Here is a 22,181-nt window from a genome sequence, read left to right as displayed (position 1 = left end):
ATCTCTGCTTTTTAATATCCTGTCTAGCGTCATCATAATTTTCCTTCCAAGGAGTAAGCGTCTTTTAATTTCATGGCTGCAGTCACCATCCGCAGTGATTTTGGACCCCCCAAAAATAAAGTCTGCCACTATTTCCACTGTTTCCCCATCTATTTGCCATGAAGTGATGGGACAAGATGCCATGATCTTAGTTTTCTGAATGTTGAGCTTAAGCTGACTCTTTCACTCTCCTCTTTTACTTTCATCAAGAGGCTCTTTAATTTGTTTTCTGAATGAGCTTTAAGCCAACTTTTTCACTCTCCACTGTCACTTTCATCAAGAGGCTTTGTAGTTCCTCTTCACTTTCTGCCATAAGGGTGGTTTCATCTGCATATCTGAGGTTATTGATATTTCTCCCGGCAATCTTGATTCCAGCTTGTGTTTCTTCCAGTCCAGCGTTTCTCATGATGTACTCTGCATAGAAGTTAAATAAGCAGGGTGACAATATACAGCCTTGATGTACTCCTTTTCCTATTTGGAACCAGTCTGTTGTTCCATGTCCAGTTAGAACTGCTTCCTGACCTGCATACAGGTTTCTCGAGAGGCAGGTTAGGTGGTCTGGAATTCCCATCTCTTTCAGAATTTCCCACAGTTTATTGTGATCCACACAGTCAAAGGCTTTGGCATACTCAGTAAAGCAGAAATAGATATTTTTCTGGAACTCTCTTGCTTTTTCCATGACCCAGAAGATATTGGCCATTTGATCTCTGGTTCCTCTGCCTTTTCTAAAACCAGCTTGAACATCTGGAAGTTCACGGTTCACGTATTTCTGAAGCCTGGCTTGGAGAATTTTGAGCATTACTTTACTAGCGTGTGAGATGAGTGCAATTGTGCGGTAGTTTGAGCATTCTTTGGCATTGCCTTTCTTTGGGATTGGAATGAAAACTGACCTTTTCCAGTCCTGTGGCCACTGCTGAGTTTTCCAAATTTGCTGGCATATTGAGGGCAGCACTTTCACAGCATCATCTTTCAAGATTTGAAATAGCTCCACTGGAATTCTATCACCTCCACTAGCTTTGTTCATAGTGATGCTTTCTAAGGCCCACTTGACTTCACATTCCAGGATGTCTGGCTCTAGGTGAGTGATCACACCATCGTGATTATCTAGGTCGTGAAGGTCTTTTTTTACAGTTCTTCTGTGTATTCTTGCCATCTCTTCTTAACATCTTCTGCTTCTGTTAGGTCCATACCATTTCTGTCCTTTATTGAGCCCATCTTTGCATGGAATGTTCCCTTGGTATCTCTAATTTTCTTTAAGAGATCTCTAGTCTTTCCCATTCTGTTGTTTTCCTCTATTTCTTTGCATTGATCATTGAGGAAGGCTTTCTTATCTCTCCTTGCTATTCTTTGGAACTCTGCATTCAGATGCTTGTATCTTTCCTTTTCTCCTTTGCTTTTCGCTTCTCTTCTTTTCACAGCTATTTGTAAGGCCTCCCCAGACAGCCATTTTGCTTTTTTGCATTTCTTTTCCATGGGGATGGTCTTGATTCCTGTCTCCTGTACAATATCATGAACCTCAGTCCATAGTTCATCAGGCACTCTATCTATCAGATCTAGGCCCTTAAATCTATTTCTCACTTCCACTGTATAATCATAAGGGATTTGATTTAGGTCATACCTGAATCGTCTAGTGATTTTCCCTACTTTCTTCAATTTCAGTCTGAATTTGGCAATAAGGAGTTCATGATCTGAGCCACAGTCAGCCCCCTCAGTCAGTCTCTCCCATCTGGAAGCTTCCATAAGCCTCTTATCCTTCTCCATCAGAGGGCAGACAGACTGAAAATCACAATCACAGAAAACTAACCAATCTAAGGCTATGGTTTTTCCTGTAGTCATGTATGGATGTGAGAGTTGGACTGTAAAGAAGGCTGAGCGCTGAAGAATTGATGCTTTTGAACTGTGTTGTTGGAGAAGACTCTTGAGAGTCCCTTGGACTGCAAGGAGATCCAACCAGTCCATTCTGAAGGAGATCAGCCCTGGGATTTCTTTGGAAGTAATGATGCTGAAGCTGAAACTCCAGTACTTTGGCCACCTCATGGAAGAGTTGACTCATTGGAAAAGACCCTGATGCTGGGAGGGATTGGGGGCAGGAGGAGAAGGGGACAACAGAGGATGAGATGGCTGAGTGACATCACCGACTCGATGGACGTGAGTTTGAGTGAACTTCGGGAGTTGGTGATGGACAGGGAGGCCTGGTGTGCTGCAATTCATGGGGTCGCAAAGAGTCGGACATGACTGAGCGACTGAACTGAACTGAACCAATCTAATCACATGGACCACAACCTTGTCTAACTCAATGAAACTATGAACCATGCAGTGTAAGGCCACCCAAGATGGACGGTTATGGTGGAGAGTTCTGACAAAATGTGGTTCACTGGAGAAGGAAATGGCAAATCACTTCAGTATTTTTGCCTTAAGAACCCCATGAAGTGTATGAAAATGTCCTTTAGCATCTTAAAAATATTTATTGTGTTCTTTACTGAGCCTCAAGTCTATAGCTAAAAAAGACATAAACCTTGACCCTAGGAGCTTTCTGCATCATGTCAACCTTTGGAGAAAACATTAATTTAATATGAGGTAGCAAGAAGTAAATGTGTCCTTGGGTTAGCTTATTTTTCTCGAGCAAATAGTCCATCTAGTTTATTATCTACTGATGGTGTTTCTTGGGTTATATTTTCTCTTTTTCAATAATGGTAAAGGAAAGCATAGCTTTTCTTATTCAGATCTGTTGTCCCTCCCTATTCTCCTTCCTTCTTATGTTCAGGGCACAGGGGTGGTCATCTACCTCTAGAATAAATGTTATTTTTTACCCTAAGTTTTGATGGTTTAGTCCTGTCGTAAAAACTATGTTTCTGGAAGCCCCAGACCAGGCTCCTGCTGCTTATGTATTGTTTGGGTTGTTGTTGTGTTAAGTCACTTCAGTCGTGTCCAACTCTTTATGACCCCATGGACTGTAGCCCAGCAGGCTCCTCTGTCTATGGGATTTTCCAGGCAAGAATGCTGGGTTGAGTTGCCATGCCCTCTTTCAGGGGATCTTCCCTGGTTTAGGAAGACAACTGATCTAGATTATGTGGATTATGGCTTGGTCCCTTGGAATATCCTGTGTCGTAATGCTCTGTGACGTCAGAGAACTCACTATACCTCTCTGAACTTCAGTTTCTCTACCTATAAAATGAAGATAACTTGATTGTATGTGTGTTTGTGTATGTGTGCACATGTACACATTCATACAAGGTACTTTGTAGGAGAAAAGCAGCTGCTCTGAATATCTCAAATCTATCTCTGGCTGTATCCCTAATTTTTATCAGGAAAATACGTTACACCATGTAATGCCTAAGTTTTCCATTTAAGGGGAAATACAAGAAGATTGAATTTAAAGCTTATCAACAATGCAATCAAATAAGCCAGTTTGGTAAGGAGACAAGGGTAGAAAGAGGCCAGTTGATTGCTTGACTGAATTACTATTTGATTTAGTTGACCAGACTAATCAGAACCATACATCTAGTAGCCAAGGGTATGTACACACATCAAAACTATTTCAGAAAAGGACGTAGGAACATTTGGACTAGTGTATACAAAATATGATTGACCAAATGCTTTTATATCTTTTAATCCTAGTTGAAACTTTTAGGCAGGAAAAAACAGTATAATGAAATACAATGGGCTTTATTAAGCCTTGGAAAGTAGATAAAATTGTCCCTACATATTTATTTAAGAGTTCTGATGTCCCTTCATGATTCAAATACAAACTCAATCTTGTTATCCTGCTTTTTCTTTATATGAGATCAATGTTACCATGATATAATAATAATAATAAAGATAACAAAGAAGCAAAAAGAAAGGAGCTCTCTCTTTTCCCCTTTCTGCTCCACTTAGCATGGTTTGTCATATTCTCATTTCCTTGTTCCTCTCACCCACTTCTTCTCCAGACTAACATTTGGGTTTTCATTTCCTGGAAAAGAATTCATCTCTTTTACTCTTTGGTCACTTTGTCAGTCCCCACAAAGGCACTCTGATGCCTCAGCTCCCATGACAGCCTCATCTGTGATTCAATCAGCAGCAGCCTCTGACTAGCTCACAGCCACTGGTACTTTTTTAACAGGTGATTGGAGAATAGAAGCAAGCTTGAGAAGCCTGCCTAAGATGCATCTATTATAAGTAATTTGTCTCTGGTTACAGAGCAAATCCACTGTTGAAGAAGGATTGGGGTCTGTCTGGATCTGAAGTTCAAGATGCTTTTTAGTTTGAAGACAGACCGTAACGATTTCTCCACATGTCTTGGGCATCTAACTTTTAATTTAGGGAGCCTTAAGCTAAATTAATCTTAGACAGGATGTGTACATACTCAGGTCACGCGTGTTCGGCTCCCATTTCATGATTACCATACTGATAAACATAATGACGATGATGATGGTGGAGGTAACAACAGCAGTCTACATCTACAGAACTTTTACGATGTGCCAGACATTGTCCTAAACTCTGTACGTGTGTAAACTGGATAGACCCTCAAAACAACTTTATAAGATCAGTGTGACCCTATGATCTCCCTTTCACAGATAAGAAAACTAAAACATTGTGAGGGGAGTGGAAGCTGCCAGGCATTTTTATTTCACTCAATATTTTATCAGAAAATTGTTGAAGAATACATGATAAATTCACTGTAAACAAGAAAATGTAAAATAGGATGTGTCAAATTTTAATGGCACAGATTTGAACAATAACCTCAGATAGTGTGCTTATAGTTTACTATGTGCTTCTTTTTTTATAAGTCATCTAAACAATTGCAAAAAGAACAAAATGATATCAAATCCCCTTTCTTTGATAAAAACTGCTAAAAACTGAAGTCACTGCCCCCACATTTGTGGGGCCAGGTCTCAAGTCAGTGATACTGGTCTCTGATGATTTCAGAAGAGGGACGACCTGGAGCACTTGAATATTATAATGAGCTTCCTTGTTTTTTTTCTTTAGTAAGGCATGTCTGACTCTTGGCAACCCCATGGACTGCAGCACGCCAGGCTTCTCTGTTCTTCACCATCTCCTGGAGTTTGGTCAAACTCATGCTCATTGAGTCAGTGATGCCATCCAACTATCCCATCCTCTGTCACCCCCTTCTCCTCTTGCCTTCAGTCTTTCCTGCTGTCCGGGTCTTTTCCAGGGAATCAACTCTTTGCATCAGTTGGCCAAAGTATTGGAGCTTCAGCTTCAACATTAATCCTTCCGATGAATATTCAGGGTTGATTTCATTTAGGATTGACTAGTATGATTTCCTTGCAGTCCAAGGGACTCTCAAGAGTCTTCTCCAGCACAATTCAGAAACATCAATTCTTCAGCACTCAGCCTTCTTTATGATACAACTCTCACATCCATTCATAGCTTCTGGAAAAACATAACTTTGAATATACAGACGTTTGTCAGCAAAGTGATGTCTCTGCTTTTTAACACACTGTCTGGATTTGTCATAGCTTTTCTTCCAAGGAACAAGTGTCTTTTAATTTCATGGTTGCAGTCACCATCCATAGTGATTTTGGAGACCAAGAACACAAAATATGCCACTGTTTCCATTTTTTTCCTATCTATTTGCCAGGAAGTGATGGGACCAGATGCTGTGATCAGAATTTTTTGACTGGTAAGTTTTAAGCCAGCTTTTTCACTCTCTTCTTTCACCCTCATCAAGAGGTTCTTTAGTTCCTCTTTGCTTTCTGTCACTAATGTAGTATCATCTGCATATCTGAGGTTGTTGATATTTCTCACGGCAATTTTGATTCCAGCTTGTGATTCATCCAGCTTGGAATTTCACATGACATACTCTCAGTTCAGTTTAGTCACTCAATCATTTCCAACTCTTTGTGACCCCATGGGCTGCAGCATGCCTGTCCATCACCAACTCCCAGAGTTTACCCAAACTCATGTCCATTGAGTCAGTGATGCCATCCAACCATCTCATCCTCTGTCATCCCCTTCTCCTTCTGCCTTCAATCATATCCAACATCAGGGTCTTTTCAAATAAGTCAGTTCTTCGCATCAGGTGGGCAAAGTATTGCAGTTTCAGGATCAACATCAGTCCTTCCAATTAATATTCAGGACTGATCTCCTTTAGAATGGACTGGTTGGATCTCCTTGCAGTCCAAGGGACTCTCAAGAATCTTCAACACCACGGTTCAAAAGCATCAATTCTTCAGCACTCAGTTTTCTTTATAGTCCAGCTCTCACATCCATGCATGACCACTGGAAAAACCATAGCTTTGACTAGACGGACCTTTGTTGGCAAAATAATGTATCTGCTTTTTAATATGCTGTCTAGGTTGGCCATAACTTTTCTTCCAAGGAGTAAGTGTCTTTTAATTTCATGACTACAGTCACCATCTGCAGTGATTTTGGAGCCCCAAAAAATAAAGTCTCTCATTGTTTCCACTGTTTCCCATTCTATTTCCCATGAAGTGATGGGACCAGATGCCATTATCTTAGATTTCTGACTGTTGCATTTTAAGCCAACTTTTTCACTCTCCTCTTTCACTTTCATCAAGAGGCTCTTTAGTTCTCCTTTGCTTTCTGCCATAAGGGTGGCATCATCTGCATATCTGAGGTTATTGATATTTCTCCTGGCAATCTTGATTCCAGCTTGTGTTTCTTCCAGTCCAGCATTTCTCATGATAACTCTGCATACAAGTTATATAAGCAGGGTGACAATATACAGCCTGGACATACCCCTTTCCCAATTTTGAATCAGTCTAGTGTCCCATGTCTGCTAACTGCTGCTTCTTGATCTGCATACAGGTTTCTCAGGAGGCAGGTAAGGTGGTCTGGTATTTCCCTCTCTTTAAGAGTTTCCCACAGTTTGTTGTGATGAGTTTTCTAGTGCTGCCATAACAAACTGCCACAAATTTGGTAGCTTTAAGCAATGAAATTTATTCCTGCACAGTTATGGAGCCCAGACACCTGAAATCAATGCATCAGCAGGATGACACCCCTTCTGAAGGCTTCGTGGGAGAATTGGTTTTTCCAGTTTCTAGTGGCTCCATGCAATTCTTGGCTTGTGCTGCTTATATTTTCCCCACTGTCCTTGGAGATAGCCCTCACTAGGGTAATTTAGGGTGCTTGCATCTATCAATCTTTAATTTAATCATGTATGCAAAGACCTTTTCCCAAATAAGGTCACATTTACAGGTTTTGGGGATAGGACAGGGACAAATTTTGGAGTGGGAGGCACCAAGCAACCCACTATAGATAATTAGGGGAGTTCTTTCAGGGCTTTCTCAAAACTTGGTGGTGTTCAATACAAAGTTCTAAATTGTTAACTTATAATAGAGATAATTTTCCAGCACTTCAAACTGAGTACCCTGGCTCATTGTCAAATAAAGGATCCTCACCCAGAAAGAGAAAAGATTTTTAGAGAGGGAGAGGCTTATTTTGATTTAATAGGGCAAGAATTGAATAGACTTGTAAACTTCCACTTTCTCTAAAGGAAAATACTAACCTTTTTAACTACAACTTTGAATCAGCAAAACACTCATTCAAACATAATTAAGATCATATGTTTTAGTTTTCAGTCTTTGACAGGCTTTAAAATGTCATTCAGATGTGTGAACTTGGCAAAAAAAATAAAATTGTAGAGAAAATGCATGAAAAGATTTTAAAAATGAAAAAGCGAAATAAGTTTTAAGGTTAAAGATAGATTTGTATATTACTTTCACTACTGGAATATGTTCTCACTTAACATCTAACATTTTCAGTTCATACCTTTATGAGTATCAGAAATTTTAAAACCTCAAGAAATTTTCATTTCAAAACTGGAAATAGTTTGAGTCCTTAGAGAAAAAATGAGATTCTGGTTGTGGAGATATAATAATGCCTTTGAGAAATGTCCTGAGGATTTATCTGAATATCTGTTGCTGTTGACTGAATGTTTGTGTTCCTCCTAAATTCGTATTTTGAAATCCTAACTCCCATTATGATGGTGTTAGGAAGTGGGGTCTTCAGGAGATGATGAGATGAAGATGGTCAGCTCTCATTAGTGGAATTAATGACCTTGTAAAAGAGACTCCAGAAAGATTGCTCCCCTCTTCTACCATGTGAGGACCCAGGAGGAAGGTGGCTCTCTATGAATCAGGAAGTGAACCTCCACAATATTTGGAATCTGTCAGCATCTTGATCTTGGACTTCCTAGGCTCCAAAAATGTGAGAAATACATTTCTGTTGTTAATAAGCCACCTGGTCTATGTTAATTTGTTATATAGTTTTAATGGATGAAAACATCTGTGAATCTCAAGTTGGAATGGTTACAGGGTTGTAAGAGTTTGGCAAGATTCTAGGGCATTTTGTTCCTTGTCCTTGGGAAACTGAATTTCCCAAAGAGTAGTCTATAACATAACCGCATAATATTAAATCTCTTAATTCTAACACGGGTGTTTCCAGCCTCTGGGATCTAATGCCTGATGATCTAATGCGGAGCTGGTGTAATAATATTAATAGAAATAAAGTGTATGATAAATGTAATGCACTTGATTCTTCCTGAAACCATTCCCCTCCACCACTGTCTGTGGAAAAGTTGTCTTCTAGAAAGCCAGTCATTGGAGATCTAACACATACCCACCCTCCATTTCAATGTCTCTGAAATTAAGCTACCTGTTACACAATGTCAAAGAATATCTGTCAGCAGCTAGAGGCTTCCCTGGTGGCTCAGATGGCAAAGAATCCAACTGCAATATAGGAGACATAGGTTCAGTCCTGGGGCTGGGAAGATCCCCGGGAGAAGGGAATCTTTCATTTTCACAGGACTTGCTTGGGCTGCCTTAGCTGTACATGGATGATACCTTTCATCTGATGATCACTTTAGTTGGGTTAATACATTTTTTTGTACATCATGCATGGGTGCATGCTCAGCTGATAAGTTGTGTCTGACTCTTTTGTGACCCCATGGACTGTAGCCTGACAGGCTCCTCTGTCCATGGAATTTTCCAGGCAAGATTACTGGAGTGGGTTTCCTCTTCCAGGGGATCTTCCTGACCCAGGGACTGAACCCGTGTCTCCTACATTGCCAGATGGATTCTTTACCTCTGGCCCACCTGAGAAGCCTTTTGTAACTTGTGTGGCTAAATTTAACTTGAGCTCTCAATTGTTGCTTATAAAAGGTTACACTTTAATGTTGCATTGAGATGAACATTTTTATGAAGCCAGAAGATTGACAGTCAAATAACAAGTCACCCAATTTAAGGTGGTAGACATTGCCAAACTCCTAATATAGAAGATAAAATGTTGAAAGCTGGGAGAAGTTGATGTGATTCATTTAGTCATCAAACTGCTTTATCTGTCAGTCTTCCACCTGAATTTTAAGAGAAGCTAATCAACTTCTAGAGATACATACTTAAATTAAGTAAATAATAGGAAAAGCATATAAATCCCTAAGGGCCTTTCATTTAACATAGAATTATAATGTCAATCCTGAAGATGTTAAAGAAATCAATATGATGAGTATAATTTATATAAAACAGCATGTCAATCTGATGTTGAAAATGTGAAAGTAAAAAAGCCTTAGACTGATTAAAATCTTTCTTTTTGAATTTCTAAAGCTGTATTTGCTTATTAAAATCTCTTTAGTATCCTATAATAAAGAAATATTCTTACCTTTGTTTTTACCATCTGCTCTAAACATATGTGAAACTAGAACTCTCCTCACCACACACACACACACACACACACACACCAGCTACTACCTACCAACGCTGCATCCTGGTAATATACCTTAAGGCATATTACCCTATGGAAAGATTATTATGTTTATTTACCTGATTTTCATTTTAGTGAATGATAGGCACAGATACAAGCAAAAGAATAAAAGGTTGTAATTCAGGAGACCCTACTGCTTTTTTTTTTTTTTTTTTCATTAATTTGCTTTATGGTCATGAGCAGGATTCTCTTTCTCTGCATTGATTTTGCCAACTCTTCAATAAATATACATCAGCTGTACAAAATAATCCACAATTCCCTTTACTGCCCTACCCTTGTGTGTGTGTTAATTGCTTAGTCGTGTCCAACTCTTTGCAACTCCATAGACTGCAGCCCACTAGGCCTCTCTGTCCATGGGATTCTCCAAGCAAGAACACTAGAGTGGGTTGCCATTTCCTTCTCCAAAAGAAACTATAGAAAGAAAGTAAAGTCACTCAGTCATGTCCGACTCTTTGCAACTCCAAGGACTGTAGTCTACCGGGCTCCTCCATGCATGAAATTTTCCAGGCAAGAGTACTGGAGTGGGTTGCCATTTCCTTCTCCAGGCCTACCCTTTGATGCCTGCAATGAGGTCCATTACACGAGGACAGAATACAATCTCATTGGTTAAACATATTTCTGTAAATCTTTTTGCAAAGCATAAAACCACAGCTTTTTTGTGGTTTTCATGAATAATGCATAATTTTGTTAGATAATTTTTTTTCTTTGAGATCACACGCTCATCTAATACCACATTCTGAGAGCCCTATGCCAGCCATCAGAGAGAGAGCTATAAATTCAAACGTACCATTCAGTGTTTATCAAATTCTTTTCATGTGCTGATCCTATTCTTTGCATTGAGTAGAGCTATATGAGGTTGGGCTTCCCTGATAGCTCAGTTGGTAAAGAATCCACCTGCAATTCAGGAGATCGCTCTTCTATTCCTGGGTCAGGAAGATCTGCTGGAGAAGGTATAGGCTACCCATTCCAGTATTCTTGGGCTTCCCTTGTGACTCAGCTGGTAAAGAATCCACCTGCAGTGTGGGAGACCTAGGTTCGACCCATGATTTGTAAAAAATCCCCTGGAGAAGGGAAAGGCGACCCACTCCAGTATTCTGGCCTGGAGAATTCCATGGACTGTATAAGTCATAGGGTCGCAAAGAACTGGACACGACTGAGTGACTTTCACCTTCACTTTCATATGAGGTCACAAAGTGGAAGAGGGGATTGGTGACTTGTAATCTTGACCACATTTTCCACTTTGGAGGAGATGGTGTTGCGGGTGGTGATTGTTCCCCTCTTCTTTTTCATCACTGCCATCATCATCACCTTCACATCTCACCTCCAATTCACCTTCTATATTACTTCCTATAAGATGTGATCCTGGCATGCCCCTGCCTAACGCTTCAGATGCTTCCCATCACCTCAGGGGTGAAGTCCAGTCTCCTTGCATGGTTTTTCCCTTTTTATTCTCATCTCTTACCATTTTCCCACCAATAATTCCATTCCAGCCAAGAATGTTCCTCTTCAACTCTTTGAATGCGCCATGCTCTCTTCCACTGCTATGCTCTGAACATGCTGTTTCTTTATCCGAGGAAGTTGTCTGTATCCCCATCTTCACCCTTAAGTATCTCCATTTGGTTGTTGTTTCAACAAGGTCACTTCCTCTGGGTGACTCAGTGATGCCTTGATCACTGGTCTTGCACTAGATGGCCCTCCTCTCAGCTCCTACAGCGTCTCACACTTCCCCTCCTATGCCACTGCCAGCAGTCTGTTCTAACTGCCTTCTTCCTAGTGTATCTCCCACTAAATGTCAGTCGTTTTCAGCTAAGCAATTTCAGATGGCTTTTCAACTAGATGATTTCAGATGGTATAAAGGTCCTATAAAACTCCAGAGCCCTGCTTGGCAGTGTGGCTGGATCTGACTTCTACTGTCCGAAGCATAGATATGAAAAAATGAAGGATCCAACCTGTTTGAATCATTGTGGGTGACATGACCTTTTAAATCCCACCTCTCTGATGTTATAGCAAAACAAACCTTTAACAGAGCAAAACCACAGCTGTGACAGATGTCATGCTTCAGAAGCCATCCCCGGTTGCCCATGGACCGGCTTATACTCCAAAGTATTCTTTCCTAGTTTAGAGATCTGAAAACTTCTCTTTACTATTCTAGCTTCCCTCAGACACATATGTCAACTGACCATATATCTGCCTGGAGAGTGAGTTTCTCTCTCATCCCACCGCTGAACTTGGCTTTCCTTTTGAAGATGCGAATCAAGCTAACTCTCTGGCAGCTACTAGAACCATAAGGCACCATATGTGAGGGTCGTAGGATCTAGCAAGCAAGTCTTTTGTAACTACAATTTATTAGTTTACTAATAAAAAGGTAATGATGAAAAATTGTGACATTTTCTGAGTCCACTGTGATCTAGACGCCTTGAATATATTACATAAATTAACCCTCTCCAATCATCCTGGAAGTAGATATTACTGTATCCATTTCACAGATGAAGAGACAAAGTCTCAAAGCTTAATGGCTTGTCCAAAGTTATGCAGCTGTAAGTGTCAGAGTTGATGTTGATAAAAAGAACATATCCTTCTGATTCCAAAGCCTGTGTTCTTTTTATTCCATGGAGATGATTCTCAATGTTTCAAAGTGGGATATGCAGTACTTGAAGAGTCAATAAAGAAAATGAGTTACCTGAAAACACTTGTTTTTCATCTGCAGTGAAATGAAGTGAAAAAGACTCTCCTTCTGGAAGAGCCTTTCTCACTGGTGCCTGAAGTGGAGAACTGCTTAGCCATCCTACCAACAAGATTACATCTGTGGTGGGTGGGATCAGTGGGACTCACTGCCCTCTCTTCTAAGGGTGTTGTTGTTTTTCAGTTGCTAAGTTGTGTCTGACTCTTTGCAACCCCATGGACAGTACACCAGGCTTCTCTGTCCTTCACTATCTCCTGGAGTTTGCTCAAACTCACCCATTGAGTCAGTGATGCTATCTAACCATTTCATCCTCTGCTGCCCCCTTCTCCTTTTGCTTTCAATCCCTCCCAGCATCAGTGTCTTTTCCAATGAATCAGCTCTTTGCATCAGGTGGCCAAAGCAGTGGTGCTTCAGCTTTAGCATCAGACCTTCCAATGAATATTCAAGGTTGATTTCCTTTAGTATTGACTGGTTTGATTTCCTTTTAGTCCAAGGGAATATCAAGAGTCTTGTCCAGCACCAAAATTCAAAAGCATCAATTCTTTGGCCCTCAGCCTTCTTTGTGATCCAATATTCACATCCATACATGACTACTGGAAAAAACCATAGGTTTGACTATATGGACTTTTGTCAACAAAGTGATATCTCTGCTTTTCAGCACATTGCCTAGATTTGTCATTGCTTTCCTTCCAAGGAGCAAGTGTCTTTTAATTTCATGGTTGCAATCACCATCCACAGTGATTTCAGAGCCTAAGAAAATAAAATCTGTCACTGCTTCCACTTTTTCTCATTTTATTTGCCATGAAGTGATGGGACCCAATGCCATGATCTTAGTTTTTTAATGTTGAGTTTCAAGCCAGCTTTTTCACTCTCCTCTTTCACCCTTATCAAGAAGCTCTTTAGTTCCTCTTCACTTTCTGCCATTAGAGGGGTATCATCTGCACATCTGAGGTTGTTAATATTTCTCCCTTGATTCCAGCTTGTGATTTACCCAGCCTGGCATTTTGTATGATGTACTCTGCATAGAAGTTAAATAAGCAGGGTGACAATATACAATCCTGATGCACTCATTTCTCAATTTTAAATCTGTCAGATATTCCATGTCTGATTCTAACTTGCTTCTTGACCTGCATACAGGTTTCTCAGAAGACAGGTAAGGTAGTCTGATGTTCCCATCTCTTTAAGAATTTTCCACAGTTTGTTGTGATCCACACAGTCAAAGGCTTTAGTGTAATCAATGAAGCAGAAATAAATGTTTTTCTGGAACTCCCCTTGCTTTCCCCATGATCCAACAAATGTCGGCAATTTGATCTTTAGTTTCTCTGCCTCTTCAAAACCCTGCTTGTACATCTGGAAGTTCTCAGCTCACATACTGTTGGTGCCTAGCTTGAAGGATTTTGAGCATGATCTTGTTAGCATGTGAAATGAGTGCAATTGTATGAGAGTTTGAATCTTCTAAGGAACATTCCCTAAATAACCCTTCCATTCCATCTAAGCAATTCATACGCTGACACTTTCTGGGAGCTGACAGAGCACTGGAACTAGGGTTGAGCTGACCAGAGTTAGAATCATGACTCTGCCACTTAACACGCAAGAGAGCTGAATGACCATTAAATGACCACATCTCACAAAGGGGGGCGGAGCTCTCACAATGTTAGGTGGGGAGCCTCATGGGTGAAATCCTGCATATGAGGGAACCCTGGAAACTGTGAAAGTGTCTGAAATCCTCTTCTGTGCTTTGAATCTGATGGCTTAGTTGGGTTTTGATTTGTTTTCTATCACATGTGCATAATAATGTTAACAGCAAATTTTATTAAGTGCCAGGCAAATCATACTGTGGGGCTTCTCTGGTTGCTCAGTGATAAAGGATCCACTTGCCAACTCAGGAGATGAACATTCAACCCCTAGGTCGGGAAGATTGCCTGAAGAAAGGAATCACTGCACACTCCAGTATTCTTGCCTGGAGAATTCCATGGACAGATGAGCCTAGCAGGCTACAGTCCATGGGGTCTCAAGAAGTCAGACATGGTTGAAGTAACGTAGCACGCAAACACACAAACAGAATTAGACAGCAATCCTGTGTCTGTTTCATCTGCAGTCCTTGATAGAGAAAGGAACTGAACTCAGGGCCAACTGGAGCCCTGATGCAGCCTCTATATCATGCTGTGACTTTGCTAAATTTTGACCTTCAAGTGACAGAATGTGGATTAACCATGATTGTTTTCTCCAATTAACCAGAGACCTGCATAGAGTAATTAAATGAATCTTCCCAGATTCCTCTTCTGCAAAAGAGAGCTAGAAAGAGTCCCTGGCTCATGAGGTTGCATGAGGGGAAAATGATAGATATATAAAATGCTTAACAAAGCATTTGTCACATGTCAAAATTCAGTAAGTGAGTGGCTATTACTACATATTATCTTTGACTGACATTTTCCTTATTCCCCTCCCTTCCTGGGAGCATAGCATCCTCAAGAATAGTGTCTGTGCTAACGTTCCATTTTTTGGCCTACATAGAAAGCACACGATCCATAGCACACGAAAGATGTAATGGACAGAATGTAAGGCCCAGGAGGTCTGCTGGGACCCCACTCACAGGGCAATCAGTTTGTGGATCAGAACCCATGACCACATGGAAACAATTTCTCCCAGGGGAACAGCACTCTACAGTTTAGAGTCAAGCAGTACAGCACAGTGGTTGGTGACATGGACTTTGATGTCAGCCTGGATTGAGACAAACTAAATCTGGTTATTTCTCTTTGTTTAATTAGGACAGATTAAGTGCTCTGTATACACCAAACACTGGGAAAGGAACTTCACACCCACTAGCTTTGTAAACCCAAGCAGGTCAGTAAATCTCCCAAGCTTCAGTTTCCTCATCTGTAAAATGAGCATAACACAGTCCATCTCAAGGTGTTGGCACCTTTATAGGAAAGAGTATACTGACGCTTCTGAGAACAGTGCCCTGTGAGGGCAGCTCTAACTACTCGGCATCTATGTATGACCTCTTCACCTCAGTCATCTGGAGCAATATTTGACTACCATGGAGCAATGACCATTTTAAAGGTAAGGGAATCAAACTGACTCACTCACGTGTCTCATCTGTTCTTGTGGGCAGCATGAGGCACCTACAGGGCAAGAGTGCTAAGAGCAAGTATTCACCAGTGCTCCCTGAAGGCGACCTAAGGATGACTGGACTGTGCAGGTTGCCCAGAGGCTGCAGAAAAGCACATCATCCCTGCCGTCTCTGAATCTTCCCACCAGTGAGACCTAAGCACCAGACAGGTCCACGTGAATTTGCTGGGCTTCCAGGAGCTGAATAGACTTGGGAAACCTGCCAGACTTGGCCTAATCCCTAGAAAAGTCCTGTCACCCCTCGCTGCCAACTTAGACGCTTGTCATATTATTCATGCATGTGGTGTCTTTCCCAAGGAGCACTGGCTCCCCAGAGGCTGGCATGGAGAGGCCAACATCAGGAGCCCAGAAATCCAGACCAGCAGTGGAAAAGTCTGGCATGAACTTGGGGGCCTGCTGGTCTCATCAGCATGTGTTGATCTTGGGCAAACCAAGAAAGGCCCCCTACGGCTGGCATCCTCAGGCCCAGCCCATCAGTCACACCAGGGAAGCCAAGCACTGGGCTAGACACTGTGGACAGCAGGGAGGGAGAGGTCTTGGTGTGCTCAGGCTTCCATGACAAAGTGTTGGGTGGCTTAGGCAACAGACATTTATTCTCTCAGAATCCTGGAGGCTGGAAGTCTGTGATCAGGGTGCCTGCCTGGTTGGTTTCTGGTAAGAGCTCTTTCTGGCTTGCAGATGGCTGACTTCTTGCTGTGTTACCACACAGTGGAAAGAGAGTAATCAGCCTCTCTGGTGTCTCTTCTTATAAGGGCACAAAGCCCATCGTCAGGTCCCACTTTCATGACCTCTAAATCTAATCACCCCCAAAGTTCCCATCTCCAAATACCATTACATTAGATGTTTGGGGTTCAACATTGAAAGTCTGGTGAAAGTGAGGACATAGTTCAGTCCATAGCGGGACCTAAGCATTTGGCTACATTTGGATTCTGCTCAGTTTTCAGTGATGTATTTAAGGGAAACAGTGACAAACTAGAAAATGCAGAGAAGAGAAAGCAGAATAGTAAAGGATGCTAAAGTCATGTTATACAAGAAAAAATAGCAAGTCAACCATAAAGAAACCCCTGGGGGCCTATACTAGTGTAACAGGAGAAAGTGAAAGTTGCTCAGTCATGTCCAGTTCTTTGCAATCCCATGGACTATACAGTCCATGGAATTCTCCAGACCAGAATACTGGAGTGGGTAGCCTTTCCCTTCTCCAGGGGATCTTCCCAACCCAGGGATGGAACCCAGGTTTCCCACATTGCAGGTGGATTCTTTACCAGCTGAGCCCCAAGGGAAGCCCATAACAGGAGAACATAGTTACAAATGTTAAGATGCTAAAAGACAGATACAGGAGCCCTACCTGCAAAATTATCAAGGTAATAGTTAAAATTTACCATGGTATTTACAAAACATTCAGTATTTTTATTATAATTTTAGGGCAAAAGTTATTTGGTGAGAGTGTCCATTTCAATAGCATAGATGATTACTGCTAATGACTAAAGCGCCCATTTAGTAATTAGCAGATTACAAATTCAATCCTTCTGGTCAACCCTTGTAATAAAACTCAAATTATTTAAGCAACTTTTTTTTTCTTTTGTGTGCACTCACAGGTGAGCAGCCATGCTGCTGCTGCTGCTAAGTCACTTCAGTCATGTCCGACTCTGTGCGACCCCATAGACGGCAGCCCACCAGACTCCCCCATCCCTGGGATTCTCCAGGCAAAAACACTGGAGTGGGTTGCCATTACAATACTACAATTCAATATTGACCTTTTGTGGCAAATGAAACAAGACCCCAAGTGAACCCTCATGCCAGAGGCCTTTCAGTCATTTGGTTGAGGCAATCCTAATCCACCTTGAATGTTCATTGGAAGGACTGTTGCTGAAGCTGAAGCTCCAATACTTTGGCCACCTGATGGAAAAAGCCAACTCACTGGAAAAGACCTTGATGTTGGAAAAGGTTAAAGGCAAAAGGAGAAAGGGGCAACAGAGGATGAAATGGTTAAATAGAATTACCAGGTCAGTGAAAAAGAATTTGAGCAAACTCTATAAGATAGTGGAGGGCAGAGGAGCCTGGGGTGCTAGAGTCTAGAGTCTATTGGGTTGCAGAGCCAGACATGACTTAGCAACTGAATAACAACAAGGACCCAGTTCAGGAAAATTGCAAACGCTTTCCTCAGAAAAATGCATTAAAGATGGACAAATGGTTTTAATGATGTACAGTTTCAGAGAGTTAATGGGATCTTAGTTGGTGGTCAGGGATTATTTGTTGAATGGCTTAATGAATGAATGTGTTGAAACCTGTTTTATTTTACCTTGGGTCAAGGCTATCTCATACATATAGTTGGGTACCACTGTCCCTTCTGAGGCAGAGGCTCTTTCCAGAGGTTTCCAGTCATCACGCCTCGTGATGTTGGTTGGGTCTTGTTGGGCTCTGCTGGGTGTGGCTTCCAGCTGGAGGTCTGAGTCAGGTGTATTCTTTCTTTCTCATTGTGGAGCCCAGGCTACAGGGACAGGACACACCAGGCCTTTGTGCTCATGGTGATGATGGAGCATTAGATGTCCTGCCATGTTGATGACAAACCAAGGCCCATAGTCACAGAGTGGAGTGTACACTCCAGTGGTGCTGAGGCCATTGCGAGGATGTGGATGGTTAATACCATTATAGGGAATTGAAGAATAAAGACTAATAAGTCAAACTCCAGCCCTTCCACCTACTTCATGGAACTTAGCTGAGCTGAGTTTTGAAGGACATATTGAAGGGAGTAGGAAAAAAAATATTAGGAAAGGAAACAAAGATGAAAAATTACAAATAAATAAATGGATAAGCAAAGAAAGCAAGAGAGAGTGTGTGAGAGGGCATCTGAAAGAACAAACTGGTAGGAAATTCCAGATAAATACTATCATGGTTTGAAGTGCTTTGTTGTTTGTTGTTGGAGAATTCCTTGACGTTCGGAGTCCTGGAGAAGGAAGGTGGGGAAACTGGAATGAGTCCCAGTCCTAATATTATGGGTACTGAGTCAAAGCTACTCCTCTTTCATCTGGTTTCTCCATTCGCAAAGATGAAGGATTCTCCCAGGTGAAGTCAAGAGTCCCTTTCAGTTTTGAGAATGTTCGTATTCTAGTCCACCCAGAACCAAATTGGTCCTATTCTGGGATTGACCTCTAGAACCAAGAGAGAGGAGAAAAGAAGGAGTGATTAACAGCCATGCTTAAACCAATGCAGCAGTGGAGACTGGCGATAAACAAGATGGCACTTTCCAAAAGACAGGACAACCATCTGGGAAATCCATGCTGGAATATCCCTTCCAGGTTGGCCCTGGAAATCCCTGATGGTAGAGCATTCCTACCTCCAAAAGGTTGAAGGGGCAAAGGGAGGGCGAGCCTACATCTTATGCCAGATACATAAAGGCCATTCCAGTTACTTAATGGAATCCGCAGCTTGAAAAAAGAGCAACTTGTTTTGCAAGCAATTCTAGGGCACCAGCTCCTATGTTTCCATTCACACCACATGACCTCAGGTCAGCAGAATATGGAAAGGACGGCCTCAGCCAATGCTGCCAATAGCCAAGGCTAATGAGGCTCTAGGGGAAAGGCCTTCAGAGAGTCCACTGATATTACTTACCGTGCCTGCCAGTGAGAATTTTGACCAAAAGAAAGTGGGGTCGCTGGGTTGGGCCAGGCAGCAGGAAGTGTGAACATGCTGCGTTAATGGCCATGGGACTATGGACACTCCTAAAGGCTGCCCTTTTGAGGTCTGGATCAGCTATGAGGCTGGGCTGGGGAGAGCCACTGACACCCAACTTCTCTAAAGCGTTAGGGAATCTGGGAAGTTAGACAATCTGCTTATCATCCCCCAGCAATAGGCATTGCTGAATGATACCTGGGTTCTTCCTCTGAACAAGCCACTCCACTCCTGTGCGACCCTGTGTGGGTTACTGTCCCTCTCTGGGCCTTGATTTTCTCATTATTAAAGAAGGAAGTTGGATTAGCCCTAAAGTTTTGGGGAATATACAGAAGTGAGTTTTTCTTTAAGCAGGCAATATGTGGCTGAAAATTTACCTGCTGACGTGTGTGCGCCTGTGTGCAGCAACTTTATAATGGCGGAAACTAAGGCTTAGGGAGAGTCATTTCCTAAAGTCAGTTCGGATGGGTAAACAGGGGTTTGTTCATTAGAAGGACTGATTCTGAAGCTGAAGCTCTGATACTCTGGCCACCTGATGCAAAGAGCTGACTCATTGGAAAAGACCCTGATGCTGGGAAAGATTGAAGGCAGGAGGAGAATGGGATGGCAGAGGATGAGATGGTTGGATGGTATCACTGACTCAATGGACATGAGTTTGAGCAAGCTCCAGGAGATGGTGAAGGACAGGCAAGCCTGGCATGCTGCAGTCCATGGGGTCACAAAGAGTCAGATTTGACTTAGCAACTAAACAACAAAATGTGGGTTAGTCACGTTGCTAGGTTCAGGGAGTAGGAGCATGATTAAGGCTCAGTTCTTCACTTCAAGAGACTTCAGTTGGTGCAAATTGTTTTTGTTTAGTCACTAAGTCATGTCCAACTCCTTGTGACCCCATGGACTGCAGCATGCCAGGCTTCCCTGTCCTTCACCATCTCCTGGAGCTTGCTCAAACTCATGTCCATTGAGTCGGTGATGCCATCCAATCATCTCATCCTCTTCAGTCCCCTTCTCCTTCTGCCTTCAATCTTTCCCAGCATCAGGGTCTTTTCCAATGAGTCAGCTCTTCACATCAGGAGGCCAAAGTATTGAAGCTTCAGCTTCAGCAACAGTCCTTCCATGTAGGACTTGGCGGCAAGACAGACCTGTAAAAAGCTAATCATAGCACAATGTGGTGGGAGCATCAGAGAACGAAACACAACTGATTGGAGATAAAGAAATAAGGTAGGGGTAGAAATAGAGCCTCTTGCCCTGAGTGGTGGGAGCGGAGACTGGGGGAGAGACTTGTCAGTGGGAAAAAAAAAATTCCTGAATTGTCCTGTATGATAGTTATGAGTTGTCTTTAAAAGTGAGTGGGAGTGGCTGGAAAAAAAGGATAAAGAAGGCTTTCCAAGACAAAAGGCAAAGCATAAGGCATGGAAATGTAAAAGGAAGAGCTCAGCATAAGATCTCACTAGAAACCCTCTGATTAACGCTATGTTGTTGGAATGTAAAATAGAAAGAAGTGAAACAGTGGCTAATCTGGGCTCAAGCAAATATTTTCTCAAAACAAGTCCATCCTTCTTCCATTAAATCACTTGGCTTCTTATTTCACTTTGTTTGAAAATACCGTATAAAATATTCTGATGCACGAAACGTTACAAAGAATAAAAGAACACCATATACTTACCATTCAGTTTAAGAAATAAAACATGGAAACATCACCATAGAACCTTGCCGTCCCCACCATGAGCACGCTTAAGGGAGCAGATCTGTCTCTCAAAGTTGGCATCACAGTAACGGAACTCTGAGGACTGGGACATAAAGTTGGAATTTTAATTTATTAATTTCTATTGCAAAATCTGTCACATGAACTGAACTATGACTGTCTCTGGAGTTAGTACATTCCTTCCTTGTACCAAGCTACAGGGTACACCACATCTTAGTCAAAAGTCAAGTTGTCAGTTAGCAGTGAGAAATTCCAGACAGCCTGACCAATTTATTCTTTCCCAGTGGCTAGTTCCTCGTGAAATGTCAAATTATAGACAGATGTTTTCTTGGTAAATCTGAAGTCAGATGAGCCAAAGCTCTAATGGCAGAATCTTGAGGTAGCCTGATTGATATCAGGCTCCCTCCCAGCCTTCCTCTTCCTTCCTCTTCCTCCCTTCCTTCTTTCCTCCCTTCCTCCTCAGATTTGCAAGATAAAATACAGAACACCCAGGTAAATTTGAACTTCAGGTAAACAGCAATTTTCTTGTTCATTTTATGCAAGAATAGTGTCATTGCAGTGCTGTGATATGCAGTAGGACCTTGCTGTTTATCCACTCTACATGGACTAGTTTGCCTCTGCTAATCCTACACTCCTGTTTCTTCCCTCTCCCTTCCCCCTCCCCCTGGGCAACCACAAGTCTGTTCTCTGTGTCTGGGAGTCTGTTCTTGTTTCATAGACATGCTGATTTGCACTGTATTTTAGAGTCTGCGTGAAAGCGATATCAGTGTCATGCTCCCGTAAGAGAACATTGAGTACACGTCCCTGCGCTGCACAGTAAGCCTTATTAGTTATTTACATGTGCATCTCAGTCCCAATCTCCCAGTGCACCTTTCCACCCACCCTTCCCTCTGGGCAACCGTAAGTTTATTTTCTACATCTGCAACTCTACTTCTGTTTTGGAAATAAGCTCATTTGTACCAATTTTCTTTTTTATATTCCACATGTAAAAGATATCACATTTGCCTTTCTTCATCTGACTTACTTCACTCAGTATGACAACCTCTCGATCCATCCATGTTGCTGAAAATGGCATTATTTTTCTTATTTATGGCTTAATAATATTGCTATATATATATATATATAAATGTATATGTATATATATATACATATATATGGACTTCCCTGGTGGCTCAGACGGTAAAGTGTCTGCCTACAATGCAGGAGACCCAGGTTCAATCCCTGGGTTGGGAA

General features: G+C 41.8%; 1 non-coding gene across 1 annotated transcript; it reads left to right on the top strand.

Annotated features, from left to right (window-relative positions):
• Positions 1–22,109: 22,109 nt before the first annotated feature.
• On the top strand, positions 22,110–22,181 carry TRNAC-ACA (transfer RNA cysteine (anticodon ACA)). Its single transcript has one exon. It is a non-coding gene; the product is annotated as a tRNA-Cys (tRNA).

Source organism: Bos taurus, chromosome 8 (assembly GCF_002263795.3).
Source record: "Bos taurus isolate L1 Dominette 01449 registration number 42190680 breed Hereford chromosome 8, ARS-UCD2.0, whole genome shotgun sequence".
Lineage (NCBI taxonomy): Eukaryota > Metazoa > Chordata > Mammalia > Artiodactyla > Bovidae > Bos > Bos taurus.
Note: the sequence above shows the minus strand (reverse complement) of the source record. Positions and strands in the feature narration are given on the sequence as shown.